Below are 14,047 nucleotides of genomic sequence, written 5' to 3'. Positions count from 1 at the left end.
TCCCTTGATTTCCTGGGGTTGAACCTCATTTTTCACCAAGTACCCAGTGCCTTCTTTCTCCATCAGCACCTGGAAAATCCCAAGGTTTCATTAGAAAGCCAGGCAAATCCATCACAGAGAACGTCAGAAGACTAACATTGAGATTCCGTTTATTTCTGAATATTTATGGACCAGCCATGAAAGAAAGTAGCATATTCCTGTGCCCATCAAGCCTGAATCCCATTCTAGAAATCCAGGTCCCTATTTATGTTTCTATAAAGACACATGTTCTGAAGTTCCTATCCTCAGGGGTCTTCCCTCCAATGTAGCCCCCTGCTGCACTTTCTTTCCCCATCCACACTTCAGGCAATGTCTGAAATGGTGGGCTCTGTGTTCTCTCTAAGATGATTCTACATCCTGGTTATACATCTAATTGCCTAGAAGTATGCTTTATATACACACCCAACTAGGCAGCTGTTGGACAGGAGCACTGAATGAGGCCCTGGTTGTAGATGAATTTGTATCCACATTAAAGATAGGGGACATTATTGAAAATAAGGACGTTTGGCAGCCTAAAGTCCTTCAGTATTGCTGTGAGCTCAGCACAGAATTGGGAACACCTCCCTGGGTAGATGGCACACTGGGCTTCATAGCTCTCCAGAGGGGCAGGGTACAGCTCTATGCTCCACTGGCTCAGCCTGGCAGTGTGAAGCAGCAGGTCCCTCAGGGCTGACATAGAGAGGTGGTTCACATGGAAGCTCAAAATCCTGAGCTGGAAGCAGAGGCTCAGGGCATGCAGGATGGCCTGGAGCTGGGAGCCCATGATCCTGCAAGCTTCCAAGTCCAGGCTCTTCAGGGTGGCTGCAACATTGTGAAGCAGAATTTTGAGGGGCTCTTGATTTAAATTGGTCAGTTTGATGCCCCTCAGTTCCATGTGTCTGAGCTGTCTGGTGTTTGGACATCGGTAAAGATAATTCCAGACAGAATCTGACAGTGGGCAGTTGGTTATTGAGAGAGTCTTCAGGGAGGGTCTTCAGGTGCCTAAGGAGAAACCAGGCAGTTAGTACTGAGGCAATGTCAAGGTGGGAGAAGACAAATTGGCCCAAACCCAAAGTCACCCTGGTGATCTGACAATGGTCCACACTTAGGATGCTGCCTTTTGCAGAATCTGGTCATTCACATCACCCCATGACAGAGTGAGCCTTCCACCACCACTCCTGTGACCAGATGGGTCCACATCTCTACAGCTCCCCTCCTCACTGCCAAGCAGAAGGCCAGAACTCTGGCCACAGCAGGTCAGGGGGAGTCACGTACAAAGGACAAACTCAGGCAAGATGAAGGAAACCCACCGGGTTTGTTCACCTGCGGGGCTCACACGCTGTGCCCTCCATCCCTGCTCCTCACCCTCAACTCCAGAATCACCACCTGAGGCTCAGAGTAGCCTTCCCCAGGTGTGCATTAGAGGCAGCTCCTCTGCTACCTGCTGGAGAGCACAGAGCTTCCCTGTTGCAAGATGCAGGTGTGGGGCTATCCTCCTTCAGTGCCCAGTCCTCTACCCTGTCTCCCACTGCCTTTGCTGGACAAGCCTTCCAGGGAAGAAACATCACACCTGCTCACTAGTTCCTGTCCCCCACAGCTGGCTTTCCAGCAGAGTTACGCTTCACAGAACATGGACCCTGGTTTAACCCTTTGCTCTAGCACAGGTTAGGAGATGGAGCTTCAGGATACAATAGGAACAGATGATGGGTTATTTACCTTCCAGTGTCTTGTTCACCATGAGAGTGTCAGTGGCTGGCACATAGTAGGTACCCTTTCTGACAGAGATGCTAAAGCAATTCTGTGGTCTTTCAATAAATGGTGCTGAAATAAAAGATTTCCATCTTGTGAGGGATGAACCTCAACCCTTATTTAAGTCAACTCTAAAATGAACAGAAACCACACACCTAAACATACAACCTAACACTAAGCATCCTTGAATTCAGGGTTATAAAGGGCAGCTGCCTATTTTTATAAATAAAGGATGTTTTAGGAACACAGCCTTGTTGATTTGTTGTGAATAATTCCTTTTTAAGGATTATTATTTATAATGGTAGTAGAGGTAAAAGACTGTTCAGGAGTTGAAAATTTTTGAAACTGAAGTTGTATATACAGAGTTCAAATACTGTTTGGCCTACTTTCATGTCTGTTTGAAATTTCTCATAATAAAAACTTGTTTTTGTTTTTTTAGTCTACCTTCAGATCTACTCTGGACTATCTCAAGGTCATCCCCATAAGCTCCATCACTCTCCTTCCCATTTCTCTCCAGTAGAGTATGTGACTCAGGGCTCAACCAATCCTAGAGTCCCCTGAATGTTCTGTGGAAGCCAGCCAATTACCCACCAATCTAACATGCTAAGCACAAATGTGACATCATGGTGGTACTCAATGAATATTAGAGAAATATATTATAAGTAAAATTATGGGAGGTTCTGTCTGCATACACCCTGAAGTTGAAACTAATTTACCTTCCCTAATACTTCTATAAACATGTTAATTAGCTCCTACTACTTCCTTTCAAAAGAAGACTGTGGGACTAGAGTGTAGTTCAGTGGTAGAGTGTTTCCCTAGCATGCCTGAAGCCCTGGTTCAATATGTAGCACCACAAAAAAATAAAATAAAAAGGAAGACACTGAAATTTGAAACTTTCTCAGCAACACACCCTGAAACTTTCTTCAAGAAAAATAAAACTCTTATCAAGGGAGGCATTATTGCTGAATATCTGCTCTATTTCCTCATTATGTAATAATAAAGACAATTAATAAAACACATACCACTTTCCACAGAAAAGACCAGAATGTGCTCCCAACCTTTATCAATCCCCTGGTTTCTTTACACACATGAATTGTCATTATGTGTGTGGCTCATCACCATGATGGAAGTGAATTGAAATTAAAAAGAAACAGCAAACTAAATAGCTATCAAAGATTCAAAGTAGAGCTGTTGTATGTGACTTGTTGTCTCAAATCAAGTGGTTCTGGCTTGATTTGAGACACCTGCACATTCTGGCCACCTACAGAGCTCTCTTTCAGATTCCCCAGTGGCTCTGAGCACATGGCTGCACTGTCAAAGCAGTGAGATCCTGGTATACATTAGAAATAACCAGCAATTCTGTGCAGGAAGCCCCCCCCCTTCTTTGCTTATTATAGTTAGCCTTTACTTTCAAGCTCACACAAAAATATCACTTCTTGCAAAATGCCTTTTCATTCCCTTCATTGAAAATTGGTTATTGTATTCTGCCACTCATTAAATGGAAAGGTTCTACAGGGAGTCTGTCTAGCATAGTGAGACCCTGCTAAATTTTCAGAGTGAATGCTGAATAAATTAAGATGAACAGGCATCAAAATCCTTCCAGAATCCCTTCTGGGAATTATCTTTGTTCAATGGTAGTACTATCCCCCTGGGACTAAGAGCAGTTTTAAAGGCCCACATTCCTAGGTCAAAGGCTTTTACAGGTGGGAGGTGAAGGGGATTATAATTGAGAGGTTATTCTATTTTGGGGAGGTGGATGGGGCTGGTGTTACCCTACATTCACTGAATAGTGTTTCTTCCACTCAGCCCAAGTTCAATATCCTGCCAACTTGAGGGCAGAAACTTTTCTACCTGGGCCCATCGGGCTTTCTTCAAATTCAGTCTGAAAGCTTTTATCAAAATCATGAGACCTGGAGAAGATGGCGGCGAGGGGAGTGCATTACCCCCGTGTGCTGCTTCACTGTGTGGGAGTATGACAAGTCAGGACGGCTAAAGGATATCTTGTTAGGAATTTCCAGCAATAGTGGGGTGCGCCGGAAACTGGAGGAAGGATTTCCATCGCACGAGGATCGGCTACGGGGACTCAAACGCGAGAGGTTTGTCGCACGGAGGGTAAAACTGCTTATTCAGCAAATCGCCCCGCGGCTAGAGTCTGCAACGCGCGCTGGGATAGAGACGCAGGGTTACAGTGCTGCAGTTTCTGCCAGACGCGCAAGCACCGCACTCAGGGCTGAATTCTGGGTTCGAGACGGGGGAAGGAAGCGGTCCATCTCGGTTCTCCACACCGGTCAGACCACAGAGGAGGCCAGCAGCCACCATGTTGGTAAACTGACGTCACCATACCTGTTTTTGACTGACCGCAGCTCATTCAGCCATAGAACAGGTAATTTCAGGCTGCAATTCGCCTGTGGCTCGCAGACAGATTGCTAGGGTTCAGCGCCTGGGTGCTTCTTAAAATCTGATCTTATCGGAGTGAACACCGAGCGCGGGGTGGCCGAGTTCCGGCTCCCGGAACCGTCCCGGAACCGCCCTGGCTCAGGGCTGCGGAGCCTGTGGAGGCTGCTTCTTGGACCCTGCTACTATCAGAGCAAACACCAAGCACCAAGAAGCCGAATTCCGGCTCCCGGAACTGAGCCCGCGGGGACTGCTTCTTGGAGCTTACACTTATAGGAGCTTACACCGAGCACGGAGCGGCTGAGTTCCGGCTCCCGGAACCGTCCCGGAACCGCCCTGGCTCAGGGCTGCGGAGCCCGCGGAGGCTGCTTCTTGGACCCTGCTACTATCAGAGCATATACCAAGCACTAAGAAGCCGAATTCCGGCTCCCGGAACTGAGCCCGCGGGGGCTGCTTCTTGGAGCTTACACTTATAGGAGCTTACACCGAGCACGGAGTGGCCGAGTTCCGGCTCCCGGAACTTCCCTGGACCGGGGCTAGGAGCCCGTGGAAACTGCGTCTCGGTCCGGGTCCTGCTGAGGGCCGGTCAGGACTCACCCGTTGCTTGGGTTGCCCGGCAAGGGGAACGAAATGCTGCCATTCGCATAGGATACCAACATGGCAGAGATCTGATGTCAGCAGAAAGCGGTGGAGGAGAGATCTTCATCAATACCAGCGGTGACATAAGCAGTTGGTCTCCTGGTAAGGGGGGTGAGGCTCAGTCACCCGAGTCTCCTCAATTTGTCCTCGAGCCAGAGGGAAGGAGCCGGGCCGCCGCCAGCCCCCGGAGCAGGCCCAGCGGCTCGCCAGCGTGGTGACCGCGTGACCCCAATTGGAGAGGGGGCGGAGCGGAGCCGCCACCCACACCTGCCAGGTGGGCAGACCCACGACCCAGTAGTACATGGGCATGGTAGGAGGGGCAGGGCAGAGCCGCCCTTCACGCTTGCAAGGTAAACAGACCTGTGACAGCCTGGCGGGTCAGGCCCAGTGGCCTGCCAGTGTGGTACACACGTCACCCCAACTCGAGTAGGGGCAGAGCAGATCCTTCTCCCACGCCCGGATCAGGCCCTGCCGGTGTGGTGGTCACGTGACCCCAATTGGAGTGGGGGCGGAGCGGAACCGCCACCCATGCCCGCAGGGTGAGCAGACCAGTGATCAACCTGCAGATCAGGCCCAGGGGTCCGCAGGCGTGGTAGGAGGGGCAGGGCAGATCCCCCGCCCGCGCCTTCAAGGTAGGCAGACCTACAACAGACCGGCGGATCAGGCCCAGGAGCCTGCCGGTGTGGTACAAACACCACCCTAATTGGAGTAGTGACAGAGCAGAGTCACCTCCCTTGCCAGGAACAGACCCAGCGTCCTGCAGGCGGGGTAGTCACGACACCCCAATTGGAGTAGGGGCAGAGCAGAGCCTCCACCCGTGCCCGAAAGGTGGGCAGATCTGCAACCGACCAGCGGGACAGGCCCAGTGGCCTGCTGGTATGACAGACACGTCACCCCATTTGGAGTAGGGGCAGAGTAGAGCTGCCGCCCGCGCCTGCAGGGTAGGCAAACCTGCAACCGACCGGCGGATCAGGCCTGGTGGCCTGCCGGCGTGGTACACTCGTCACCCCAATTGGAGTAGGGGCAGAACAGAGCCGCCACCAGCTCCCAGAACAGGCCCAGTGACCTGCCGGCGTGGTAGCCATGACGCCCCAATTGGAATAAGGAGAGAGCAGAGCCGCCGCCCGCACCTGCAGGAAAGATACGCAAGCAGTATGAAAAGACAAGGAAAGAAAGGAACACAAGCAATGCAGGTCAACGCAACTTTAGAAGAGGTAACAGCTGCAGCAGATGGAATGTCAGATAAAGAATTCAGGATATACATGCTTCAGATGATATGGAGTATCAAGGAAGACATTAAACAGCAAAATCAGACAATGAAAGATCACTTCGACAACGAATTACGCAAACAAATCCAGGAAGCAAAGGATCAACTATACAGGGAGATAGAGGTTATAAAAAACAAGCAATCAGAAATCCTAGAAATGCAGGAAGCAATAAACCAACATAAAAACTCAATGGAGAATACTACCAACAGAGTAGAACACTTAGAAGATAGAACATCAGACAATGAAGATAAAGTATTTCAACTGGAAAAGAACATAGACAGCTCAGCAAGACTGTTAAGAAACCATGAGCAGAACATCCAAGAAATATGGGATAACATTAAGAGACCAAACTTAAGAGTCATTGGGATACAGGAAGGTACAGAGCTCCAAACCAAAGGAATGAGCAGTCTATTCAATGAAATAATACAAGAAAACTTCCCAGACTTGAAGAATGAGACAGAATCCCAAATCCTAGAAGCCTACAGGACGCCGAATGTGCAAAATCATAAGAGATCCACACCTAGACACATTATAATGAAGATGCCCAACATACAGAATAAGGAGAGAATTTTAAAAGCTACAAGAGAAAGGAAGCAGATTACATTTAGGGGTAAGCCAATCAGGATAACAGCTGATCTTTCAACACAGACTCTGAAAGCTAGAAGATCCTGGAATAACATATTTCAAACACTGAAAGAAAATGGGTTCCAACCAAGAATTGTGTATCCAGCGAAATTAAGCTTCAGGATGGAGAATGAAATTAAAACCTTCCACGATAAACAAAAGTTTAAAGAATTCACAGCTAGAAAACCATCTCTTCAAAACATCCTCGCCAAAGCATTACAGGAAGAGGAAATGGAAAATAACAATGAAAACCAACAGTGGGAGGTAGGACAGTAAAGGGGGGGGGGAAATAATCAAAGAGGAAAACAAACAATGTTTAGTAACATAAATAAACAAATATGGCTGGAAGAACAACCCATATCTCAATAATAACCCTAAATGTTAATGGCTTAAACTCACCAATTAAGAGACACAGGCTAGTAGAATGGATCACAAAACAAGACCCAACAATATGCTGCCTACAGGAGACGCATTTGATAGGAAAAGACATACATAGGCTGAAGGTGAAAGGTTGGGAAAAATCATATCACTCATATGGACTTCGGAAACAAGCAGGCGTGTCCATACTCATATCAAATAAAATAGATTTCAAGCCAAAGTTAATCAAAAGAGATAAAGAGGGACACTACATACTGCTTAAGGGAACCATACACCAACAAGACATAACAATCATAAATATTTATGCCCCAAACAATGGTGCAGCTATGTTCGTCAAACAAACTCTTCTCAAGTTCAAGAGTCTAATAGACCACCACACCATAATCATGGGAGACTTCAACACACCTCTCTCGCCACTGGACAGATCTTCCAAACAAAAGTTGAATAAGGAAACTATAGAACTCAATAACACTATTAATAACCTAGACCTAATTGACATATATAGAGTATACCACCCAACATCAAGCAGTTACACTTTTTTCTCAGCAGCACATGGATCCTTCTCAAAAATAGATCATATATTATGTCACAGGGCAACTCTTAGACAATATAAAGGAGTAGAGATAATACCATGCATCTTATCTGATCATAATGGAATGAAACTGAAAATCAAGGATAAAAGAAGGAAGGAAAAAGCATACATCAATTGGAGAATGAACAATAGGTTACTGAATGATCAATGGGTTATAGAAGACATCAAGGAGGAAATTAAAAAATTCTTAGAGATAAATGAAAACACAGACACAACATATCGGAATCTATGGGACACATTGAAAGCAGTTCTAAGAGGAAAATTCATTGCTTGGAGTTCATTCCTTAAAAAAAGAAAAAACCAACAAATAAATGATCTCATACTTCATCTCAAAATCCTTGAAAAAGAAGAGCAAAACAACAGCAAAAGAAGTAGAAGGCAAGAAATAATTAAAATCAGAGCTGAAATTAATGAAATCGAAACAAAAGAAACAATTGAAAAAATTGACAAAACTAAAAGTTGGTTCTTTGAAAAAATAAACAAAATCGACAGACCCTTAGCTATGCTAGCGAAGAGAAGAAGAGAGAGAACTCAAATTACTAGCATACGGGATGAAAAAGGCAATATCACAACAGACACTTCAGAAATACAGAAGATAATCAAAAACTATTTTGAATCCTTGTACTCCAATAAATTAGAAGATAGTGAAGGCATAGATAAATTTCTTAAGTCATATGATCTGCCCAGATTGAGTCAGGAGGATATAGAAAACCTAAACAGACCAATATCAATTGAGGAAATAGAAGAAACCATAAAAAGACTACCAACTAAGAAAAGCCCAGGTCTGGATGGGTATACAGCAGAATTTTACAAAACCTTTAAAGAAGAACTAATACCAATACTTTTCAAGCTACTTCAGGAAATAGAAAAGGAGGGAGAACTTCCAAATTCATTCTATGAGGCCAACATCACCCTGATACCTAAACCAGATAAAGACACTTCAAAGAAAGAAAACTACAGACCAATATCTCTAATGAACCTAGATGCAAAAATCCTCAATAAAATTCTGGCGAATCGGATACAAAAACATATCAAAAAAATTGTACACCATGATCAAGTAGGATTCATCCCTGGGATGCAAGGCTGGTTCAATATACGGAAATCAATAAATGTTATTCACCACATCAATAGACTTAAAAATAAGAACCATATGATCATCTCGATAGATGCGGAAAAAGCATTCGACAAAGTACAGCATCCCTTTATGTTCAAAACTCTAGAAAAACTAGGGATAACAGGAACATACCTCAATATTGTAAAAGCAATCTATGCTAAGCCTCAGGCTAGCATCATTCTGAATGGAGAAAAACTGAAGGCATTCCCTCTAAAATCTGGAACAAGACAGGGATGCCCTCTGTCTCCACTTCTGTTCAACATAGTTCTCGAAACACTGGCCAGAGCAATTAGACAGATGAAAGAAATTAAAGGCATAAAAATAGGAAAAGAAGACATTAAATTATCACTATTTGCAGATGATATGATTCTATATCTAGCAGACCCAAAAGGCTCTACAAAGAAACTATTAGAGCTAATAAATGAATTCAGCAAAGTGGCAGGATTTAAAATCAACACGCATAAATCAAAGGCATTCCTGTATATCAGGGACAAATCCTCTGAAATGGAAATGAGGACAACCACTCCATTCACAATATCTTCAAAAAAAATAAAATACTTGGGAATCAACCTAACAAAAGAGGTGAAAGACTTATACAATGAAAACTACAGAACCCTAAAGAGAGAAATAGAAGAAGATCTTAGAAGATGGAAAAATATACCCTGTTCATGGATAGGCAGAACTAACATCATCAAAATGGCGATATTACCAAAAGTTCTCTATAGGTTTAATGCAATGCCAATCAAAATCCCAATGGCATTTCTTGTAGAAATAGAGAAAGCAATCATGAAATTCATATGGAAAAATAAAAGACCCAGAATAGCAAAAACAATGCTAAGCAAGAAGTGTGAATCAGGCGGTATAGCGATACCAGACTTCAAACTATACTACAGAGCAATAGTAACAAAAACAGCATGGTACTGGTACCAAAACAGGCGGGTGGACCAATGGTACAGAATAGAGGACACAGAAACCAATCCACAAAACTACAACTATCTTATATTTGATAAAGGGGCTAAAAGCATGCAATGGAGGAAGGATAGCATCTTCAACAAATGGTGCTGGGAAAACTGGAAATCCATATGCAACAAAATGAAACTGAATCCCTTTCTCTCGCCATGCACAAAAGTGAATTCAAAATGGATCAAGGAGCTTGATATCAAATCAGAGACGCGCCGTCTGATAGAAGAAAAAGTTGGCTACGATCTACATTCGGTGGGGTCGGGCTCCAAATTCCTCAATAGGACACCCATAGCACAAAAGTTAATAACTAGAATCAACAAATGGGACTTACTCAAACTAAAAAGTTTTTTCTCAGCAAAAGAAACAATAAGAGAGGTAAATAGGGAGCGTACATCCTGGGAACAAATCTTTACTCCTCACACTTCAGATAGAGCCCTAATATCCAGAGTATACAAAGAACTCAAAAAATTAGACAATAAGAGAACAAACAACCCAATCAACAAATGGGCCAAGGACCTGAACAGACACTTCTCAGAGGAGGACATACAATCAATCAACAAGTACATGAAAAAATGCTCAACATCTCTAGCTGTCAGAGAAATGCAAATCAAAACCACCCTAAGATACCATCTCACTCCAGTAAGATTGGCAGCCATTAGGAAGTCAAACAACAACAAGTGCTGGCGAGGATGTGGGGAAAAGAGTACACTTGTACATTGCTGAAGGGACTGCAAATTGGTGCGGCCAATTGGAAAGCAGTATGGAGATTCCTTGGGAAGCTGGGAATGGAACCACCATTTGACCCAGACATTCCCCTTCTTGGACTATTTCCCAAAGACCTTAAAAGAGCATGCTACAGGGACACTGCTACATCGATGTTCATAGCAGCACAGTTCACAATAGCAAGACTGTGGAACCAACCTAGATGCCCTTCAATAGACGAACGGATAAAAAAAATGTGGCATTTATACACAATGGAGTATTACTCTGCATTAAAAAATGACAAAATCATAGAATTTACAGGGAAATGGATGGCATTAGAGCAGATTATGCTAAGTGAAGCTAGCCAATCCCTAAAAAACAAATGCCAAATGTCTTCTTTGATATAAGGAAAGTAACTAAGAACAGAGTAGGGACGAAGAACAGGAGAAGAAGATTAACATTTAACAGTGATGAGAGGTGGGAGGGAAAGGGAGAGAGAAGGTAAATTGCACGGTAATGGAAGGAGACCCTCAGGGTTATACAGTGGAGGGGGTAGAGAGAGAGGAGGGGAGGGGAGGGGAGAGGTGGGGAGGGGGGAGGGTGGATGATGGGAAAGGCAGCGGAGCACAACAGACACTAGTATGGCAATTTGTAAATCAATGGATGTGTAACTGATGTGAATCTGCAATCTGTGTATGGGGTGAAGGTGGGAGTTCATAACCCACTTGAATCAAAGTGTGGAATATGATATGTCAAGAAATTTGTAATGTTTTGAACAACCCACAATAAAAAATTAAAAAAAAGAACTAAACATGCAAAAAAAAAATCATGAGACCAGAGCTATAGTTATTGTCAACCTAATGGGGCTTAAGTGTCACTGTTCCTCACTTGCACAGTTCTTACAATAAGAAAGCATTTCTAAGTAGGCATTTCTGGCAAACTGCTTAAAGAACTCACTGGGGGGGAAAGGACCTAAATCTTGAAGACACACATGTATAATGTGCTGTGATTTATTTACTCATCCTAAATACTCACCTTCACATCTAATTTTGAATTCATTTTCATGAAGAGGGAGACCCCTACATCCAAACTCAATAAGGAGGTTAGGTGAACCCAAAGAGGAAAAGAACAAAACTGATATAGAACAGAAAGCTGCCTGCTGTTTAGAAACAAACTTGGAATGTTCACAAAACACCTAACACTTGTCCCTTCCCCCAAAACATCCGAAGAACTCAGTGGATGTCAAAGATCCAAAAGACTCAGTGTGGAACCCTCTCCTTGTTCTGGAAGAGAGGGACAGTAGTGAAAAAATGAGATAAACCAGCACCTGTCTGACTCAAAGAAAAGGACATTTCTGGTCAATTGGGTTTCCACAGAAGCCCGGCCACCTCTGGAACACCAAATTTGGTCTCAACAGGGTCCTGGGGCATCCTGGCAATGTACTCACAGGGACATACTCTCTTTGTAGCAGTTGGGATTTCCCAGCTTGTCAATTCCAATTTAGACCCTAAATTGGCATCCTAAGGCCATGGTTGAAAAAAGGTGAATGGAAACAGAAGGGACAGTAACAAAGGAAGGACAGAGAAGAGGTAGGATAGAGATGCAACAGAGGGGGCCCTCAGAAAGAAAGGCAAGGAGGGTGTTCCTGCACCTTTAGGCCCCCCTCCCCACCGAAAATAGTCATCAACCAAGGCCTAGATGAGGTTTAATGTGTAAAGAAAAAGTAAAAACGGAACAGCACTTGTTAGTTTCTTTACCTAGGTACTCATCAGAATGAAATTTCAGGAAATGTCACCACACTTACAAAAAAGATCCCAGTGGGAAAGACGAACATGAAGACCAGAAAACCAAGAAGGAAAAGTCAAGTTAACCTGTGAGTATCCTGAGTATCACTCTAGTCCGCAGCTGCTGCAGTGTCGTCATCCTGCTCCAACTGCTTATTGATCACCAAGGACCACAGAGTTCTCATATTGCCTGATCGTGACGTCCACCGCTCGTGGGCACCCATCCCAAAGTTCCATCCTCCTGGAGGACTCCGCCCCGCCAGCAGCTGCCTCCCTTCCGGGATCACCGCTGACCCTGTGACCATCCTGACCCTGGACAGCAATTGGCCAGAAGCCATCTCTGCAGTCCTGAACCCAGTCCAGCGCCAGAGTGATTACCGCCATCCCACACTCATCCAAGTGCTCCCTCCAGCGTTCAGGACACAGACTCCAGCCCAATGCGCAGCCACAGAGGGCCAGAGCTCGCTGCCTCCATCCCCCACGAATAGCCCTTGGATGCCCTGTCAAGCCACCTGCAAGAACACCCTGGCCACAGATGCCCCATCCCCACCGTGCATCACCAAGGCCCCCAGAGACCAGCTATTGGCCAGCACTATTGCTGCCATTGCGCAATCCATCATCTGTGTGGTCATGTTGGAGTTTCCCCCCCCAAAGGCGTGACCAATCAGTACTGGCCCAAGCAGTCAAGTTCTCCATTCATCTTTGCAGGTGGTCAGGGCAGGTATAGCAATGGCAGCGACAGTGTGAGCTTTACCCACACTACCCCATCCATGTGCCTCAACCCTGACATGGAGGGACCATGTCTAGAGGCCTATACCATTCAAGGACAGTATGCCATTCCACAACCAGATTTGACCAAACTGCACCAGTTGGCAATGCAACAGTCTCATTTTCCTATGAGGCATGGCAACACTGGTTTCAGTTCAGGTTTGGATGCATCTGCTCAGACTACTTCTCATGAACTCACCATTCCAAAGGATTTGATTGGCTGCACGTCAAGGCACCAAAATCAATGAGATCCTTCATTTGTTGGGGCGCAGATCAAAATTGTGAACCCAGTGGAAGGATCTAGTGATCCTTCCCTGGATCTGCTGCTAGCATTAGCCTGGCTCAGTATCTAATCAACGTCAGGATTTCCTCGGAGACTGGTGGCATGGGGAGCAGCTAGAGCAATGTAGATTCATCCATAATCCCTTTCTGCTGTTCACCACCACGCATGATCCATCTGTGTAGTTTCTGAATAGTCAGCGATTCCAGGTTTTAAATAATTTGTAAGTTTTCAGTTTCTACACACTATCGTCCACTCGTTATTTTTTAATTAAAGTGAATTAATTCCTTTCTCTGTTCAGCTGTTAATGCAGAGATCCATATTTAGTTTTATAAGCTTCTTCTTCTTTTTTTTTTATTTTTTTTTTTTTGCTCATGAATTTTTCTGTTTGTCACAGAAATGTAAGAGTGGACTATTAATACATTTAAGTATAGTTCTGTAATGTCAGGAATTTTTCAAAAAAAATTAAAAAGTGGACTAGAGTTTTTTCTTTGTGGCTAGAAACTGGATGCCAGAGTGATTCATGTGGGTTTTATTCCTGTTGACTTTCTGTTATGTTTGTACCTTTTGTCCCTTACAGGACCCTGATTGGGTTTTGAATAGAAGCCTTTATTGCAATTAAGATATTTTCTCCTGTTCACCGCTCCCATGTTTTTTATTCACCTTCCATCCTTTCTTCCTACAACCCTGTATTTAGTGGCCCCTTGTGAAACCTTATGCTCAGATTGAGGATTAGACTTTGCTAGGACTTAACTGTAGAACAGGTGTGCAGTT

The 14,047-nt window shown here is 44.6% G+C and overlaps 1 pseudogene; it reads left to right on the top strand.

Moving 5' to 3' along the window:
* Positions 1–1,492: 1,492 nt before the first annotated feature.
* Positions 1,493–13,460, top strand: LOC124081381 (poly(rC)-binding protein 2-like; annotated as a pseudogene).
* The last annotated feature ends 587 nt before the right edge of the window (positions 13,461–14,047 follow it).

This window comes from Marmota monax, unplaced genomic scaffold (genome assembly GCF_021218885.2).
Source record: "Marmota monax isolate L192 unplaced genomic scaffold, Marmota_monax_Labrador192_F-V1.1 WCK01_AAM20220418_F8-fsc00184, whole genome shotgun sequence".
In the NCBI taxonomy this organism is placed as follows: domain Eukaryota; kingdom Metazoa; phylum Chordata; class Mammalia; order Rodentia; family Sciuridae; genus Marmota; species Marmota monax.
The sequence above is the reverse complement of the archived record's forward strand: the minus strand, read 5'-3'. Positions and strand labels throughout refer to the sequence as shown.